Below are 21286 nucleotides of genomic sequence, written 5' to 3'. Positions count from 1 at the left end.
AAATACTTCGCGGTCTTTTTTGACAGAAAAGGTCCTACTTGACAGCTCATTCCGAGGGGAACATAGGTGATCCATCGAATAATTGTTGTCTTGTCAATTTATTAATTTTTTTGCATTGAAATGAAAACAATTCAGAAATGGTTTTTAATCGTGTTTTTGCCATTGTTCATAAAAATTTACATTGGGCTTTAGGCCCTATTAAAAATTTAAAATCTTGGATATTTTACTCGTGTTTTTACTGGTGTCTTGATAAAAAAAACACGTAAAATCCGGAGCCACCGGTTTTAATCGCAAGATTTCTATCCGAACATTTTTCACTGTTAACCCTTTGTCCAAGTACAAGTTCAAAACAACTTTTTTTATTTTATGTTTGCAAAGCTCAAAGCAACAAAGTTTATTTTACTGGTTTTGATAAAAATATATTATAACAAGTTATGTTCCCAAAACCAGCACCATAAACTCACAGCATTAAAGCTCACCTTCGCTTCCCATTCATGCGACACTCACTCTCACCCAACTCACATCACCCCTCCCACCCACTTCGACCACCCTCTCACATTTCACCCCAAACAAAAAGCCGGCAACTCAAACCCGGCATTTCGCAAATGTAAACAGAGAGCCAAAAACATAAACATCGCTCAATCTATGCTCGCTCTCGAACTCTAAAATTCCGAGCCCAAGCTGGTCGGCGAGCGCAACTGACCATCGCGCTCGCGAGAATCATGCGAACGAATACTCCCCCGAGCGGAGAATAAGAGAGCGACGCGCGTGTTCGCGAATTGCATCGCCGGCGAACCTCAGTTGTTCTTCATCTCTGGCTCGGTGTTGTTACGTGCGTTGTGCGATTTTTGCCAGTTCCGGATTTTTTTTTTTTTTTGAATACGCGGATTTTTCGCCACGAAACTTCAGTACATGGAAATTGAGCGATTGACGCTTTTTGCGGGAGTTAAAGGACGAATTGCGCGCGAGTTCTAGCCGATTTGAGCAAGTCACGCACGATCGCGAAGCGCGAGGAAAGAGCGCAAATCGGGCAGCGATAATTACCGAGAGGCGATCATCGGGGAACTGGGCCAAGCCGACAGCATCGCCGAAGGCGGTTGTTATTGTTTGAAGAAGACGTCGGGCCAAGGAAGAGAAGAGGTTTGAAAAAGCGTTTTTTGTAGAGATCGAGGGGTCCGGTAATTGGTGAGGCCGGGCATATAAAAAATTGGCAACAACCGCCGGCCGCCAACCGTGGAAAGTGAGCATGTGAAGTGGGAAATTATCGGTTCATTTATCGTGATTATAACCGGGTCGGTACGATCGGAAAGGTGTTTACCGGTCCGCCGGGGTATTTGGGGTGAAGAATAAAAGCCGCGGCCACCGGTTGCCGTGCGGCGAGTTCTTTGGGGCGTTCCGTTTTCTCTTTAAACCGTATTAAAAAAAAACTCGTCAGTCGTGTTCAGCGATACGATCAGTCCAAAGAACGTCGAGAGGGTCGATTCTGAAGAAAATCTAAGGTCGATAACAAATTAGCGCAGGAAGTCCACAACTCCCACATAAGAAGACAACAAATGTTTACGTGAGATTGTGTCGTGTTTGCTCCGGGAAGAGTCAGACTGGCAAAGAAGTGATTAAAGTTGAGCAAACAAAACCGAAGGAAAGGGCCAGCAAGGCAAGATTCACGTGTCAACACAGCAAAAAGTTAAGGCTGCCAAAGGATTAGAGCAGTCTTCCCGAGCAAAGTCTGTGAAGAAAGTCTAGCAGTGTGAGTTTTTCGGAGATTCCGACGAGGCAAAAAAGTGTCCTCCTCTCTCGAGAAAAGGGATATCATGTGCCTTTGAGTTTTCTGTGTTTTATGTTGGGTGTATGTTTTTGAGTATAAGTGAAATGTAGGTTTTTTTCCGTGGGTTCCCTTAACGAGAGGACGAAAAAACGACGACAACGACGACGACGACGACGGTGAACAAACATTTTAATTGAATGTCATCAGAGGGATAAAATAAACGAAGGAAGTGAACGAACGAGCGAACGGAGTGGAGCGAACAAAAAATCAGAGCCACGACAGGACGAACGAGCGAGCGATTGAGGAGGAGAGATTCTTTTTTGCTGGAGATTGGAGGACCTGCCAAAAAGTAAGTTTGACTTTTGGGATGCATTCTTTGATGGGGTGCTTTTCGGCGGTGATGAGATTAAAATTGTTTGAATTGTTATCGTTGTTTGCTGTCAAAGCTTTTTTGCAGATTGTTTTTTTTTTTTTGAACTCAAAAATATGAAAAAGGGAATTTTCAAGCAGCTAGCTTTCAATTTGAACAAACAATATCGTAGTATTGACCGTACAACTATATGTTCCCAAAATAAATTTCAGCGAATTTCTTCAATTAATAAATGTTTTGCAAAGCAACATGCACAACATAGTTTCAAAAAAATATCTAGGTGTTACAGATTAATTCCTCTGTTAAACATATATTATTAAACTACGCAAGACAATCGCAAAGCTTTTCCAAATCAAAAGTTCGCCCCTGTTTTGTTTCCACTAGTCATAACATGTCTGAACAATAATATCTGAAGAATTTAATCCAAATATTTTTGAAGATCAAAAAAGTAGTGAAGAAGGTCAGTTATTCGATTTTGATTTCAGTATTGCGAATAAAAACATATAATAATTATTATCACATATTTTTTCCATGGTTAAATTTTTTTTTTATTTTTATGTCCCTCGCCTCGCTGAGCAAAGTTGAAAAATTAAAAATTGAATTTACGAGCCATTGAGTTTACAATGCCAGTTGTTTTGCAATCATCCTGGGCAGACGGTAATAACAAAATCTATACCATTTCAATAACAAATACTGTTAAAATAACAGAAATTGTCATGGAATCTTCTTGTGAAATCCATTTCTGCATAAGAGTTTAATAACAGATTATGATATTATAACAAAATTTGTTATTGGTCTGATATTGGTTGAAAGCCACAACAACTTGAGAATAACAGAATAAAAAGTTATTTGGATGATTGGATTAGTTGTTAAAATAACAGAAAATAATAACAAAGATTAGTTCGAAGAATAACTAAAAATGTTATTTCGACGTCGTCGTGCTATCATGTCGCACCCGCCATTTTGACGTTCCGAGAAAAACGCGTTTTAATGTTTGACCTTGAATAAACCAAAATAAAGCAAGCAATGTAAACAATAACAAACACGTTTTGCTTGGCTGACCATTCTGTGCATTGTCCCGAAGTTTGGTTGAAGGAGTCCCGAGTTATAATTAAAAATGTTTACGGTAGTCTAACTTGTACGTGCGTCAAACGCATCCTGACCTGAAATCCCTTTGCCCTTTGTCGCACTTACATCAATTTTCAGGGAATGACAAGATAGCACGAAAGGATTGAAACATCTTTTATATGTAGAGTGACACAAATTTTCGGAGCTTTTTTGGTTTTCACTGAATATCTCAGGATTGAAATCGAATTTTGGGGATCTGTGAAGGTCAAAAGATGAGGCATTGTGAGCTGCACAAAATGGCGTTCTTAACTCAATTTGGCCCAAAATGCACGTACGACAAGTTAGCACGATGGCGACGATTTGTTTGTTATTACAATAGCAATCCAATAATAAAAAGTTCATTACGACGAATAACAAATCTTGTTATAAATTACATAAAATGTTACTGGCCCAGTATTTTCAAATATCAAAAATGTTATTCTCAAGTTATTTCCGTTTGCTTGGAATAAGTTTCCAAAAAATCTAAGTAATGAAGCAATTTTATTTTTTGCGAAAAATATAGCACGCAAATAACATTTACTTTCATAGAAAAATTGCATTTTTAACCTTTTTAAATATTGCAGTTTTGTTTATAGATTTGATAATAAGTTTACCACAAATTTGAAAAAGATACAAATTGAAGTTAATAAAATACTCTTTTTCCGAAAAATCTGAACATTCTATTTGTTGCCTCTGAAAATCTTATTTTTTGATGTTGTTTTTATTCTGAGTATCTGTGACTTGAATTTTCGATATTATTGATGAAAAATCAATGTACAATCATTTCATTTTTTTTAATTATGTGATCAGTTGAAAAAAATGGGTTTATAAGGTAACACCTACATTAACTAGTTTTTCACCTAATTTAATCTTTGAGAGGCCGATCTCAACAACCAGTTGTCTAATTATCAGATTTCAAAACATTAAACTTAAGGATAATTTATTGTCTTTTTTTTCAAATTTAAGAAAAAAAAATCTTTTTCGAAAATTTTTGGTTCAATTCCAATCTCCAGAATACCACTGCTTTAAAATCAATTCGCTATAACGGATCATTTCTCAGAATGATCCAATCCCCAGAATAAAACATTTGAAAATTTCATGATTTAAAGATATGAATATACCAAATAGGAATGTTTTACAAAAAATAATGAGAATTTAGTTTTAAAAATTATCCTTTATTTGGTAAAATAACAACAAAACCATTTCTTGGGTGTTAGATTTCTAGGGATTGATATTCCAGGAAATGTGGTTGAACAAAATTTAAAACCTGAAAAATGTTCATGAAATTGAATCTTCAATTCCAACTGTAAACATATAAAAAAAAAACTATTTTTTAGGAATTCACCTTTGAGAAAAAACCTTCGTTTTTTTTCAATATAAAATATGGTTTAGTTAGTGATGAAAAAATTACACGATCTTCTTTTATTACAAAGCATTTTTAATCTCATCATATTTTTAAAAAAAATTTGATCACAAATCGGAAATCAATCGGAAGTACAACTGTATGTATAAATAATGTATGAAGCATTTTGTGGTTCTCTTTCCTTAAATTGTTCGAAAGCTACAGGGACAACAAAAAACTAAACTATAAGTTTTAAACCCAGTTCCAAAATAAAAAAAAATAAGCAACAGGTATCACAAAATGCTTTATACATTATTCTAGTTGTGCTATTGTCACACTTTTTCAAAATATCAATTTATTTGAATTTATGAGCATTTTTTTAAAAGTCTTACGTCTATTTCCGATTTGTTTTCAAGATTTAAAAAAAAAACTAGGCATCTTGCAACAAATATTTCTACCCAAGAAATAACATCATTTTACAGGACATATCACGAATTATTCTGATTCGATACTAATGTAAACTTAAGGTTTCTTAACCCGGGACCAAAACTTCATTGTTATATGAATTTCAAAAAGTGTAATAAAATAGTAGTTTATGCAACAAGTTGCAAAAAGAGAATTTTTTCAGCACGAGTCGTACATTTATCCAACGAGGTTCACCGAGTTGGATAAATACGAAGAGTGCTGAAAAAATCAAGTTTTGCAACGAGTTCCATACAACATTTTTTGTAATTCCAAAAAACACACACTGAGTAAAATTTTATGACAAATTTTCATGTATTTTGTCAATAAATCGTTTAAATCAAAAAAAAATTGAAAAGTGTTACTTTTCGAAACAAGTGCTGAAAAGTTCAACTTTTCAGCACCCATTTGAGTGCTGAAAAGTAGAACTTTTCAGCATTTATTGTGAAAAGTGTTGCTATTCGTTTCTGTTATTTTTGGTACAGAAAAGTAGGCTATTTCGTCGTTCAAGAATGACAGGAAAAGTAAGTAGTTTCACGACGGAATTGCAAAAAAACTAGTTTTTACTATAGTTTTATTTTAGTCTCAATACAACAACAAAACTAGCTTCTAAATGAAGTAAAATAAAGATCTATTTTGTTACATTTTTTATTTCAATTTTATTAAATGAATTTAAATTAATTTTCTTGTAAAAAAACAAATTTTGTAAAAAAAACCTTACATACTATGTAAGGAATGTGAGGAAGGTCCCAAACATCCAACAGATTTCAAATAACAAAATTTGGCCAATTTGGGTTAAAGGTGAGATCAGCGGTTATTGCCCCTATTTTGGGCCTAGTACCTAATTTGGGCCTACGAAACGAAACGAAACGATATTTAAGTAGAGATACTAAGTGGATGGCGAAGAAGCCTATTTGTCGACCGTACTTTTTGGTGCTGAACTGCACGTCAAAAAAGTTCGCCACGTGTTTCGGATTTTCAACCTATCGGAAGGTGGATCAAAAACAGCAAATTGAAGGTCAGACCCCAAGAACAATGGACTCAAAACAGGCACAAACGGTGTTTTATTAAAAAAAAAATCAAATTCCTAGAAGTGCATGTTGTTTTTACTCAGAGTCACCCTCACTGACGGTGTTTTATCAAATCCTTGGAAATGTATAACCTTTAATGAAAATTACTCGATACTGCTTGAAAAAAAACATAAAAACACTTTAAACAAAATTTGAATCGACCCTTTGAACCAGATTTCTTGCAACCCCGCCACCTCCCAAATCCTTTCCCCAACCTCATCATTGATCTTCCTCCGGGGCATTTATCTCCACTGACCCCCACCAGCAGCACATAAATTTGGCCGCGGGCGCGAAGAGGCAATTTACTGATTACCCGCCGCCGCGGTTTGCCGTTTTTAGGGCAGGCACTCTAGAACCAGGCACAAAGCCAGCCAGCCAGAGCGCAAAAACAACCGCATCGAAATCCACCCGGCAGCCCGGCGCAGATTACGCGGCGAAATTAGAATTATTCACGATTGATTAGGCACCACTACCTACTCGTTATCGAGCTTTCTTCCGTGGTTCGGACTCGTGGTTCTCTTTCGATCTTGAATTTTTAGGGGGAGGGGTGGTGGTTTTTTCGGATCCACGTCGAGTTGGTTAATTAATTTAGACAGAGTGGGGCAACATTTTTTATTGTTGTTTTGTTTTTGTTCTTGGATCTAAGACCTTCTCGTAACCCTTTTGTTTCCTTTTTTTGTTTTTTTTTTTTCATTTTCTGTTATGCTTTATTTTTCTGATATAATTTTTTTAATTAGCTTAGTTTATTTGTTATCTGTAACTTTATTTTTCTAATCTTTTTCAACATTTCTTTTAAGTTATTTTTTTCAACTCTTGAAGACTTAAACTCGTGTCTAAAGGGTTATGCTTTCTGCCATCCTCAAAGTGGTTTCGATTTAAAGAGCTGCGAACTCTTAGCTGTTACTCGCTTAGCCAAGTTCTACAAACCCCAAGAACACACACCCAGCAAATCCACCAGGCCACCTCTCTATCTTTGATCTTAATGAAATTCCTGTAATTTAAGGCATTTGTTAATGTTGTGGATTCACCACTTCTTGAGGCCTCCCCGACTATTCGGAACGTCGTAACTTATCTTTAGGAGCTTCTTTCTACCACTCGCCCAATGAGTTGGGGCCCCGTGCTATAGACAAGCTTCAATTTGTGGAAATTTGTTTTACAATCATAGCTCGCGGCTATGGTCGACCTGTGCGGAGTTACGAGCTTCGGAAGAGGGGGGGAAGATCACCGGACCGGTGCTAATTGTTTTTTCCTAATGATATTTAAGTAGAGATACCAAGTGGATGGGTGTGGAGAGTTGGAGTTGGGGAAGTCAACGACCATTTAAATACCGCCTTTGGCGATTAATGGCAATCGGACGAACCCCGCCGCCAGGGTTCTGCTCTGGGTGTTTTATATGGGAAAAAGCAATTCAACGCTATCTTGTGGTGATTATTTGGAGCTAAGGGACTGGGGAAACATAAAAACCAATGACTTTCATGTAATCAGCGGTGGATTAGTGTAGAACGCTTTCTGGGTCATTTAAGCTGTTTAAAGATTGATTTGTTTAAATTGTGATTTTTTTTTTCAAAGCTTCAAAAATATTCAATTTCCATTAAATCCTGTTCAAGTACATATTTTCAAACACAACTTTAATCTATACAGCTAATTAATGACACCGTTTTACAGTCCATTAGTACAAATCTGAAAAAGAAGGAGAAAGACCAACCAAGTGAACGAGCGCAAAGAGAGGAGCGAACTCCGGGAAAACTGATAGCCTTCAATTACTGCCGTCGTCCTCGTCGTCCATTGCACACAAAGTTCACAGCTCAGAACATCGTCGTGCTGCACTGCAAGTCAGTGTTCTACGTTATCTCTCTCTCCCTTCTCTGGTCCCGGCCTGATGCTGAACGCTATATTTCATTCATCGATTCTTCGACGATTCCAACTTCACCCATATGTTCAAACTAAGTTCTCCCCTTTCAACTTCTACTTCTTGAATGACATTCCCCCCTTCTACTTCCCAATTCAACAAACCGTCAAAACCTGTCCATCTCTGTCACCCTTCGTCTTCTCGTGTTCCCTCTCTTTTTCTTCTTCGATACTTCAGCTCAGCTCCACCATCCAGGCTCCAGTTCAAACATACTTATGCTGCTGCTGCTGCTGCTGCAAAGTTGTATTAAAAGCTGAACGAACGAGACTGAGAACAGATCAATGAATCGCCGTACGTGGCCTGTGCGGAGCAGAGGACCCGGTCTTCGACGTTCTTTGGTGAACTCGCGGGATGCTGCAACTGCGGCTCCACATCGCAGATAACAATTTCTGCTTGCTGCTCGCGCGTCTAAGTATGTACTTGGCCGGGAAAAGAGGATTGAACCGCTGAACGGGCACGGATGGAATTGCATTTGTTTTTTTTTTTTTCTAAATCATAAGGTTTTGAGAATGATTTCAACGGGATTTTTTTTCAATTTTTGTATTGTTAATTTAAAATTTTATGTCAGTGTTTGAAAATTGTGTAAATTTGAAATGTGAAATATTTGCAGTTTTTAAAAAACTTGTCCATTTCTTAATATTTATTTATGTACAAATAAAAATGTATACTTGAACAAGGAGAGATTGTTTAAGCCTTGTCCAATTGTTGATATTTAAATTTTCGTCCTAACTAAAATCTTTTTAATGAGAACTTACTGGTTGTTTTGAAGCTGAATTTACACACGTTTCACTAAATCCTAACAAATCACCAATCATGACGAAAATAAAACCATCGATTATTGGATGTGCCTCAAAGAGACTTTTCGTGGAAGTGATCAATATTTCAGATGTCATGTTATATTTTTATTATTTGAGCAACTCTCTACGAAATCGGCCGAATTCGACCATTTTTATTTTTTGTATTTTTTTATTTGACTCAAACTTTGTGGGGGCCTTCCCTATGACCAAATATGCTATTTTGTGTCATTGGTTCACCCATAAAAGTCTCCATACAATTTTGGCTGCTGTCCATACAAAAATGATATGTAAAAATTCAAACAGCTGTTACTTTTGAATGAATTTTCTGATCAATTTGGTGTCTTCGGCAAAGTTGTAGGTATTGTTGAGGACTTTTGAGAAAAAAATAGATAAACGGAAAAAAAATTGCATTTTTTTTATCAACATTTTTTTTTTACTAAAACTCAATTTCCCAAAATACGTATTTTTTGATTTTCAAGATTTTTTGATATGTTTTAGGGGACAAAAATCCGCAACTTTTGAGCCATAGAGAAACATAGTTAAAAAATCTGCCACCGAGTTATGAATTTTTGAAAAAATAGTGATTTTTGGAAAAAAATAAAGTTTCATGCAAAAACATGTTTGACATTATTTTTTAATGCAAAATTGAATTTGCAATCGAAAAGTTCTTTAAAGATTTTTTGATAAAGGGCTCCGTTTTCAAGGTATAGCCACCGAAAATTTGATTTTAGCGAAATATTTGCAGTTTTTCAATTTTTAAAAATAGTGACCATGAGTGACCATTTCTAAAAATATTTTTTTTAAAGTTCAGAAAATTTGCTATTAAATTGTCTAAGAGACATTGAAGATTGGACCTCGGGTTGCTGAGATGGAGCCGCTTTAAGAAAAAGAAACACGAAAATTGAAGTTTTCTAACTCTCACCAAAACAACCCACCTTTTTCTAATGACGATATCTCAGCAATTAATGGTCCGATTTTCAATGTTAATACATGAAACATTCGTGAAATTTTCCGATCTTTTCGAAAAAAATATTATGAAAATTTTTAAATCAAGACTAACATTTTAAAAGGGCCAAATATTGAATATTACGCCCATTTAAAATGCTAGTCTTGATTTAAAAATTTTCAAAATATTTTTTTCGAAAAGATCGGAAAATTTCACATTGAAAATCGGACCATTAATTGCTGAGATATCGTCATTAGAAAATGGTGGGCTGATTGGGTGAGACTTAGAAAACTTCAATTTTCGTGTTTCTTTATTTAAGCCGCTGTATTTCAGCAACCAGAGGTCCAATCTTCAATGTCTCTTAGACAATATTATAGAAAATTTTCTGAACTTTTCAAAAAATTATTTTTAGAAATGGTCACTCATGGTCACTATTTTTAAAAATTGAAAAACTGCAAATATTTCGCTAAAATCAAACTTTCAGTGGCTATATCTTGAAAACGGAGCCCTTTATCAAAAAATCTGTAAAGTACTTTTCGATTGCAAATTCAATTTTGCATTATAAAATAATGTCAAACTTGTTTTTGCATGAAACTTAATTTTTTTTCCAAAAATCACTATTTTTCCAAAAGTTCATAACTCGGCGGCAGATTTTTTGACCGTGTTTCTCTATGGCTCAAAAGTTGCGGATTTTTGTCCCCTAGAACATATCAAAAAATCTTGAAAATCAAAAAATACGTATTTTGGGAAATTGAGTTTTAGTAAAAAAAAAAGTTAATAAAAAAATCTATAATTTTTTTCCGTGTATCTATTTTTTCTCAAAAGTCCCAAACAATACGTACAACTTTGCCGAAGACACCATTTCTAAAAAAATGATCAGAAAATTCACTCAAAAGTTACAGCTGTTTGAATATTTACATACCATTTTTGTATGGACAGCTGCCAAAATTGTATGGAGACTTGTATGGGTGAACCAATGACATAAAATAGCTTATTTGGTCATAGGGAAGGCCCCCACAAAGTTTTAGCCAAATCAAAAAATGCATATAAAATCCATTTCCGGTTTTGGCAGAGAATTGCTCAATTGTAAAAAAAAAACTCTCATAGACATCATGAAGTTTTACTTCTGGCATTTTTTGAGATATGATTCTAGCCTAATCGCGATAATTTGGTAACCTTGATGTAAAAAGTGAGAAAATTTAAAATATAATTTTATGTCAACGATTCTAATCTAATCTAATCTAATCGAACACAAGCGCAGCCAGTCCGAAGAAAGCATCCTGGAAGAACTTGTGGTAAGATTACGCCTCAAGTCCTTTCTTGTCAATATTAATGATTACAGTACATCCGAGTTACCCCGAAAATGTATAGCAAAAATCAAAGCGGCCAGGCCTACTGCGTTGCATTAACCGCAGAGACAGATTCTGTGAACGGATCACATTTCATAGAATCATCAGGGGAGGAAGGATGCGTGGACATACCGTACCAAACGCTCCGAAACAGTTGTGGTGTGGTGTGTAAGTGTAAATTTGGTAGATAATAATATTTAGGGGCAAAAGGGGGGGGGGAGGGGAGGGGGAGGACATGTGGATAGGAGAAAAGGAAGGTGGGAGTGGGATAATATGGATATATCATTTGATCAATAGAATATTATATAAAATAAGGGAATAAAATCGTCTATCAAATAATGATAGATAAAATGGATAGATCTCACCAAATCAAGATTCAACACTTCCAGCAGGGTTTGAACTTATCATCAAATGCCACTTGAATTGTAATTCTTCTAAGACTTCTAGACTTGAACAGGACTACGGTAAAGATACAATTGTATGTCAACGATTCGAAAAAAAATCAAAAACAAAATATTTTCGTAATATGCATATCAACCAATTGGAAATTTTATAAAAAGTTTGATAGTGAAGATTTTTTAAATACTCAAATTTTCAACAAAACTTCGTATTAAAAAAAACCTGAATCAACTTGAAATACGTACATGTTTGCGAATTTCTTATATATTATTTTTATAGTAATAGCGTTTTTTGTACTCCTCATTTTTTTTTAAATTACGTATTTAAAAAAAATGTTTCTGCAATATGTGTTGGAGTGATTGGAAATTTTGCCAATCAATTGATATTAATACTTTTTACTAATTTTAGTACTTTAAAAACAATCGGATTTTATGTGTTTTTCATATCTAAAAAAACTGCTGTTATTAACTGTCGAAATATTTGTGAAATTTCATTTGTTTTTGGAATATAAACATTTAATTTGTGTATTTTTCAGATAATACTTGTGTAAAATTAACCTTCAAATTAAAGCGATGACCTATACTTTTTTGGGAACTCACTTTGCTGTAATTGGAAGACGCAACTTTTGGTACCCGAAAAGAATAGGCCATTGATATTCATAAAAAAATCGATAATTTAGTACCCATATTACAAATATTTTGTTTTATTTCATTTTTGATTACAAAACCATCACATTTGGGTATTTTTTCGAGGCTCAAAGTTTTGTGAAAATTTGTAAGGGCACTTGTAAGAAAGGCAAAAACACGCGACTTCCCAAAGGTTATAGTAAGTTTTGATTACGATTACTACCGAAAATCATTTAAAACATCCATATAAAGCTAAAGGAGTACTGCCTTTTTGAAACATAGAAAAAAAAGCATTTTTGTGAAAATATTCATCTACCACTCAGTTTTGATAATGTTGATAAAACATCATTTAACTATAAGAAACCAACATTTCTCACCGTGCCCTTCAGCATGTCACTTTACACTGCTTCCTCTTATTGGTGCAACACCCCAGCCAGCCAACCAGCGAGTCATCCAGCGAGCAGCCACCCGAGCAAGACACAATCGACAGCAGATGTTGAAGAGTGTGCCAAGGCATCAGCTTCAGCAGAATCATCGCAAGCAGCAGCAGCCAGATCCACATGAACCCCGGTAGCTGGCTGCCATCAGAACTCTTCAAAACCAGAAAAAAATGTAAAGGGAAGCACCCACCAATCTCTTGGCAATCTGTTTGATTTTCAGCTTTTTGTAAAAGATGGAATTCAGCGTCTCTTGTTCGCTTCTTGGGCGGATTTTTCGAGAGACTGCGAGGCTTCTGCTTAATTCTTGAATCTATGGCTTTGTCTTTGGGATTGGTTCATTAGTTGGCTCAGCTGTTCTGCGGAAGGGGGAGGTTAAATGATTCGTAAAGTGTTTGCAGGAAGTTGATTAAAGTTGCCTCTTTGAGGGAGGTGTGTCTACTCTTGATTATCTCCACCGTACCGGAATGTGTTCCCATGGCCAAAATTAGCATGTTTGTTTAAGACCTGACAAAATCCCGTCCTAATCGCTGTTTATCCTCTACGCATTTATGAACACCCCGAGCCGAGGGTCTACCATGAATTTTGAGCAGACCACGACACATTTCAGCCAGACCGCAGAGTGATCCTCTCCATAAATTATCCCAAAAAAGTTTGGAGTAAAAATTCCGCAACTCTTCGGCAACTGTGTTAACCCTCAAACTTCCATTTTTTTCTGTTTCATTAGAATAAACTGTGGAGCTTTTTTATATTTTTTAAAACAATTAACCTTAAGTTTATTTAAAAAAATGCGTTAAAACTGTTTTCCAATGATTTTTAAAGATTCATAAATTCAAATGATGAAATATGCCTAACGAAGGTTAAAACTTTTGACTCAAACCCCAGCATTGTCCTCCGGACAAGTTAAACAAAAACAGACATCTCAATTCGGCGAACAAACACAGCCGGCCCGTCCCAGAATAAAGTCACAGCTCATATCAATTCATTAATCATTTAATGGACGGAAAAGTCGAAGGCCCCAACGCTGGAGGACCTCCAGGAAGGTCCACCCGGGACAAAGTCCGGACATGACCTTGGACAGGCTGGTTGCGAGGGAGGACTTGGTTGCTCATAAATTATTCATTCCCTGTATTCATCAGCGGGGATTAAAAAGTGAATCCTTCTTCCGGACCAGGCCGAGCTTGGCCACCAATGAAGGAAAGCTTGGAAAAAGTTTTCTTTTCGGGACAGGGAGGGTGGGGGAAATGTGCTGGAAATAATCTTATCGCGTGTAAAATGAGTGCGCTCGACCGTTAAATACCGCCAGAGCGTCCCAACGCGATGACGATGGTGAACTTGGACGTTGAATGAGAGCTTTTCCGCAAAATGGAATGTCCTTTTTGCAGAGTTTTTCTTTCCAGTCTGGCTAGGAGTGGTTTGCCAGTAAGCCGAAAGTGTGAATTAATCCTTTCTTTGATTAACTTGCTGGAGATAATAATAAAGAACAATTATTGTTCAGCTTTCTCTAGGAGCAATGCTGGTTCCTTGAATTGAATTTGTCTTTCGATAATATTCAAGAAAGCCATATTAAAACTGACACTGTTTTAACCTATCAGTTCAGTCATTACTTGAAAACTGTGCATTTAAAATTAATGATTTTTTTAACGATAATATATGCATTTTTGAACAAGAGCATTTTAAGCTCTTTATAAATTTTTATTTAAAACAAATTATGATCGAGAAAGTTGTGAAACATTCTAAAATCATTAAATGAATTAATCTAAATTTTGCGATTTTTTAAAGTTCGGTTTTGATGTGACAAGCTTTTTATGATTTAGTTTGTCATCAAATTTTAAATGAAGCATGAGATATTCATTTGAAAAAAACTGGTTGTACAATAGTAGTTTATGCAACAAGTTGCAAAAAGACTTTTCAGCACCCATTTCAGTGCTGGAAAGTAGAACTTTTCAGCATTTATTTTGAAATGTGTTGCTATTCGATTCTGTTATTTTTGGTACAGAAAAGTAGGCTATTTCGTCGTTCAAGAATGACAGGAAAAGTAAGTAGTTCCACGACGGAATTGCAAAATAGTAGTTTATGCAACAAGTTGCAAAAAGAGGATTTTTTCAGCACGTGTCGTACATTTATCCAACGAGGTTCACCGAGTTGGATAAATACGAAGAGTGCTGAAAAAATCATGTTTTGCAACGAGTTCCATACAACATTTTTTGCAATTCCAAAAAACACCCATTGAGTGAAATTTTAAGTCAAATTTTCATGTATTTTGTCAATAAATCGTTTAAATCAAAAAAAAAATGTGCTGAAAAGTTCAACTTTTCAGCACCCATTTGAGTGCTGAAAAGTAGAACTTTTCAGCATTAATTTTGAAAAGTGCTGCTATTCGATTCCGTTATTTTTGGTACAGAAAAGAAGGCTATTTCGTCGTTCAAGAATGACAGGAAAAGTAAGTAGTTTCACGACGGAATTGCAAAAAATACTTTTTTGCAATTCCGTCGTGAAACTACTTACTTTTCCTGTCATTCTTGAACGACGAAATAGCCTACTTTTCTGTACCAAAAATAACAGAATCGAATAGCAACAATTTTCAAAATAAATGCTGAAAAGTTCTACTTTTCAGCACTGAGATGGGTGCTGAAAAGTTGAACTTTTCAGCACTTGTTTCGAAAAGTAACACTTTTCAACATTTTTTTGATTTAAACGATTTATTGACAAAATACATGAAAATTCGACTTAAAATTTCACTCAATGGGTGTTTTTCGAAATTGCAAAAAATGTTGTATGGAACTCGTTGCAAAACTTGATTTTTTCAGCACTCGTCGTATTTATCCAACTCGGTGAACCTCGTTGGATAAATGTACGACTCGTGCTGAAAAAATCCTCTTTTTGCAACTTGTTGCATAAACTACTATTACAAGCCACGCGTACCCCACCCTTCCAACCACCGGCCACATCCACAGGAGATCTAGAGGCGGCGAAGAACCAGCCGACACCCTACAACCTGCAGCGTACTACATGTTACCCAAAACCCTAACCCTCCAACGACAACGCGTCAAATGTCACAAAAGCCAACCAAATAAAAAAAAATACCCAAACAACAAAAGCGTCCCAACCCCAAAATCCCCTTCCCCCCCGCCCCAACCAAATTCACCACCAAGTTCATACCGAGGTCTAATCGAAATTCCCCAAAACCCCCCCCAATAAAAACTATCATTGTCCAACCCCCTAGAACTTTAGACTAGACCACACAACTGAACCCCTCCCCCCCTAATGCATCGCTGCAGAAATGAATTAGAAGACTCTTCCCCCACGGAAAAAATTCCCTGTTATCTTTTCTTTTAAGACGCATGGAAGTCCCCAACCCTAAGGGGTCCTTCCGATCCAGATACTGAATAAAACTGAATCATAGACGGGATACCAACCAAATTTAAATGAATGGACAAAACTCACTAGACAAAGACTGAAACGAAAAATGACTCAATCCAGTTCTCATAACAGATCACTACCCCCACGCCCGCCCCCTACGACCCCCTACGCCAAACCTGGCTGGCCCAGAATGCCGTCCCCAGATGTCCAATAATACTGCCCCCCCACTCATATATAAGAAGAGTGTGTGCACTGGAGCATATGACTAAGTAAAAAACCAACCCCCATCTACCCACCACAAATAACCACAATCCCCCACAATCAAAAACAGAATAAAGGCGAAAGGCATTGTAACCAGCAATTAAATAGTATTTTTACATTTGATTTAGGCTTTTCTATAGAACAAGACATGATAGAAGGGCTAAGGAAATTTATAAGGGGACAAATTTGCAAAACGGCATAAACTCGTACCAAAAAAGAAACCCCTCAATTAAAAAAAAAAACAAAATCCAAACTCCGTATGATCTAGAATAACAAAAAATAATGGGATATAACAATAAAATGTACACGAACAGGCCTAAAAACCCCATACTCCCAACACGATAACACTCATCATACCAATAAACCCAAACTACAATCAACGACCCAACGACACTGTCAAAAGATTCCACCCGCCCGCAACATCCATCCCAACCACCCACGATAAACCCCAATGTAAAGGTCCCACGGACCCAAGAAAACCCAAAGCGGAACTGCAGTCTCATGCCCGCCTACCCCCACCAGCACCCCACACCCCCACCAACAATAGCACACGCTAAATACCACACCCCCCACACAGAAAAAAAGTCAAGCCTTGAACGACCAAAGTGTGTAACACCACGTCAACCCCGCCTGCACCCCATCAAACCCGACAACCCTGACCGAGCCTGCGGCGCGGTTATTGTCCGCTTCCTGCGGGGGAAATAATTTCGCCTGGTGCGGGGGTTCCCCTGTATAAAATGATGATCTTTCCAGCTGCCACGGTATAAGCACTGCCCTCAGAGCTAAACATAATCCCAGAGCAATACACGTTATGTATGGCAAACAGGTGGCAGACACCACAAGTAGCGTACTTTATATAAAACTTCCCGCAACACAATCGTAAATAATACGCCGCCCTTCCCCCCTCGTAACAAAATTTCCACGCAAAATTTGAAAATTTTGTATGGAGCGTGACAAGGCCTCCGACCCCCCTACTGCGTTACGTAACAAAAGAACGCTCCCTTGGCTATAATCTTGTAAAAAATCATACTGAGATCAAACAATTATAGTGTTCTTAATTCGGGATGATGTCAGCTATCGATTTTACATGACAATTTTCACAAAAATACATATCTTTCCTGTATTTTGAAAATGCAATATTTCTCAACAAAAAAAAAACTCAAAATTATTTATATTGCAATACTGATATCAAATGATCGGGATTTTTCATTCATTTCGAACGTTGTTATTTTGAAAATAATCAAAACAAAATTAAAACTAGCTATTCAAATACTCAAAAATTTAGTTCTTTTACAATATGGGTATCAAACGATCAGGAATTTTTCGTACATTTCGAAAATTATAACACCATTTTTTGAATTTTAAACATTTTCACAAAACTCCGTATTTTTGAAAAAAAAACTCAAAATTTCATTTTTCCACACTATGGGTATCAAACGATTGGAATTTTTTAAACATTTCGAATGTAATAACAATATTTTTTAAAAATATAAAAAAAATCACGAAACTACGTATTTTCAAAAAATACTCAAAGTTTCAGTTATTTTTACAATATGTGTATCAAATGATTGGGATTTTTTCATACATTTCGAATATGTTTGTATAAGTTTGTATATTTTCGAAAAAAAACACAAACAATCAGTTTTTTTAAACATGGATATCAAACGATTGGGGTTTTTTCATGCATTTCGAAAGTTGAAAAACATTTTTTTTTATGACAAAAGGTCAAATGGAACATCTATTTGCCTGTTTCAAATCCCATTTAGTCTACATTTACTTAGAATAGGTGATTCTAGAAGTAATTGGAAATTGGTAATGCCTATGTAGTGCTATCGAGATCGTATCGTATCTTCTCACACGTTAATATTTGGTTAAACTGGGATAAGGACGCCGTTTTGTGCTCCATTAAAATGTATCTCTTTATGACCATCACAGGTTTCTCAAACTTAATTTTGAATCTGAGATATTGAACAAAAATCATAAAAACGTGAAATATTTTGTTCAACGGAAACCAACATTCATTTTTGATGCAACAGTGACAGGCTCTCACTCAAGATGTAGAGAATCCGTTTCAGAAGCACAACCCGATGAAGCTATATGCGTTCTTCTTGACTTGCGAATGTCAGCGCGATCTTTGCTCCAGACTACTTCACATCGTCCTCGCTCTGAACGACTACTCCGACCTTCCCGAGCTCAGCGCTAAGCGATTCCGATCCCGAGGTTGATGCACAAGTTCGCATCGCGCAACTATCGGAAATAAATTGAACAAAAGTAATTGAATTTATTGCATCGTACCGAATGTGCAGAGTTCTTTCCTTGGATCGAATCGTTTTCTTCAAATGCAGTTTATTCGCCTCGATAAATACTTGAACGACTCAACATTCGACGGTTTGACTTCTTACTTCAAAAGCTGTCTCCAACAATGACAATCTGCGATTCAATTGAATCCACTATTGATGGGAACGTTGCTTTCGTCGTCCTCGTTTGAAATTGAACCAAATTGCAATTTCAGCTGGAATCATCTTTAAATTAAGCGCGTTCATGGTGATGCTTAATGAACTAAATAAATTCCACCTGGCCGCGATTATCCGCGCTTGGTTTAATTCGACCGAAATTGGCTCTCTCAAACCACAAAAAAGGTCCATTTTCCGCGTTTGAATTCCCTCGATAGTAATAAATAACTCAATTATTGGGTCGCAAATACACGCGGACCGCGGATCTGTCAGAAATTTGCACCAGCTCACAAACACAAACGTGGATGTTGCCATTTAAATTTCCCGATAATTAATGATTATGATTCACTCTCATTTGCATAAACAACTTTTTAAAATGCAGATTTTCCCCGAGTTTTTCGAGTTGTTTTTTTTTCGTTGCACTTTTGTGCATCATTGAATGTGTGCTCGCAGTCACGTAAATTACTCGAGTTTCACTTTAATGGTGTCAATAATTGATCATCATTTAACCGTAAATATTATGTGTGAAAGTGTAAATGTGTGTGAGTGTGTGCTTTGTGGATTATGTGGCTTGTTGAAAAGCAATCAATTTGAGAGGGTTTTGTGTGGAGGGTAGAAAAAAATATTATCATGAGAGTTCTGTTTTAGAAAAATTGCACTTTTCCCTTTAATAACATATGTGAAAATAATATGATTTCACTGGGAACAACATTGAAATTGATTTGATTTTGGACGTTGGATTTTGGAGACTTGGAGACTTGGGAGACTTTGGAGATTTTGGAGACTTTGGAAACTTTGGAGACTTTGGAGACTTTGGAGACTTTTTAGACTTTGGAGACTTTCGAGACTTTGGAGACTTTAGAGACTTTAGAGACTTTGGAGACTTTGGAGACTTTGGAGACTTTGGAGACTTTGGAGACTTTGGAGACTTTGGAGACTTTGGAGACTTTGGAGACTTTGGATATTTTGGATACTTTAGAGACTTTGTACACTTTGGATGCTTAGGAGACTTTGGAGACTTTGGAGACTTTGGAGACTTTTGAGACTTTGGAGACTTTGGAGACTTTGGACACTTTGGACACTTTGGACACTTTGGATGCTTTGGACACTTTGGAGACTTTGGAGACTCTAGAGACTTTGGAGACTTTGGAGACTTTGAAGACTTTGGAGACTTTGGACACGTTGGACGTTGGACGTTGGTTTAACACACCACTGCGAAAGAAAATTTAAATCTTCAAGCAAAACATCCAGACAAAGATGGAAGTTGCCACCTTCAAAGTCCCTTTCTAATGCTCGATAGAGTACCTCACCTCGGTTGGTTAGGCACGCACAACTCAATCAGAAAACGAGATAAACGTCAATTTCTACGTTGACGTCGTCGTCCTCATCGTAGTAGAGGAAACTGCTTTCAACGTCACAGAACCCTTCATCTTGAACAAGATGTCCCCGGCCGGAAAACCGATACCGATGCGTTAGGCAGGTTGACAATTTGCACTGTGAAAATTTTGTAAATTTAATGTTAAAAATTAAAATTAAAATTGAAATTGTTTTTTATCTCTATCAACATTACACCAAACATTGTGGTCTAAATTTTTAGTCGATTTTTTCTTACAGTGCACAAGAGTGTGAAACCATGAAATGAAAAGTGTTGAGGTTATGTCTACTCTCGAGGGCCTCCCGAGCGAGACGTTCCAACTGACAAAGAGGAAAGCTCCAGGGGAAAATTCGATGCTCGAGATACCGCTAATTTTATGGTTTCCCCTTACCGAAAACAGCCTCCGGGGGTCCTCCTTGCGAAGCAAAAGTTATGAAACATCTCCCCCCTTTCACTTGAGCCACACATTTTATTGCGTCTTGCGAGATCGGCCAGGCCAGACATTTCTGCAAAACAAATGAATGAACTTTAACTTTCTTGTCATGCTGCCAAGTCTGCCAAAGCAAAACTATCGAACCTCAATTAGATTGTTAGTGTCTGACTTTGCAGAAATCTTGCCGCAACTCTCGAGTAACGGAAAATCACAGCCAAACAAATAACTTTTCCGCAACGTTGGAAAACAGGGTGGGGATGGTGGTAGATAATTTAGAACGCGAAAACTTTTCCACCTCTGGTTGGGCGCGGTCAGGCGCACCCATCCTTGCCAGGTAGGTTGGGAGTACTTGCCAAACGAGGGATTTGGTGGAATCTCGTTTCAAGATCGTGAATCTTGGTTGGACATGGTGGTTACTAGGTTAATAATCTTTCAAAATTTCTCAAATTTTGAGGTGATTCATTTTTTTCCTTAGGTTTAATACTGATATGGGTAGTCTAGATTTAACAAATCATTCTGCGATTTTGAAATTTGTATTTTTTTTATTTTATTTGGAAGAAACTTTATTCAAACATTTCGTACGTCAAAATATTTTTGTCTGCATCATTAGTTTATCCATACAAAAAAATGGAATTACAAGCCATGGTATTAACATCTTAATGAAAAAAAGTTTAAAAATGCATTTTACACCTGCCCAGGCAACTTTGAAAAATATTTGTAACGGCCTTACTGACATTTGAATTTTCAATGAACGTCTTTTTAAATTTTCGAAAATAGTTTTTGCAATTCCGTCGTGAAACTACTTACTTTTTATGTCATTCT

At 36.6% G+C, this 21286-nt stretch overlaps 1 protein-coding gene across 2 annotated transcripts in view; it reads left to right on the top strand.

Moving 5' to 3' along the window:
- Window positions 1-833: 833 nt before the first annotated feature.
- Window positions 834-21286, top strand: part of LOC120419379 (netrin receptor unc-5-like) — a 434660-nt gene continuing 414207 nt past the window's right edge. Inside the window, exon 1 of one of the 2 annotated variants that reach the window (XM_052708539.1) lies at window positions 834-1140. The gene's annotated coding sequence lies outside the window, so the exon portion shown is untranslated. Of the gene's footprint in view, window positions 1748-21286 lie in introns of both variants that reach the window. The other variant, XM_052708538.1, reaches the window with a different exon arrangement.

This window comes from Culex pipiens, chromosome 2, assembly GCF_016801865.2.
Source record: "Culex pipiens pallens isolate TS chromosome 2, TS_CPP_V2, whole genome shotgun sequence".
NCBI lineage: Eukaryota > Metazoa > Arthropoda > Insecta > Diptera > Culicidae > Culex > Culex pipiens.
This window is presented reverse-complemented; position numbering and strand designations above follow the sequence as displayed.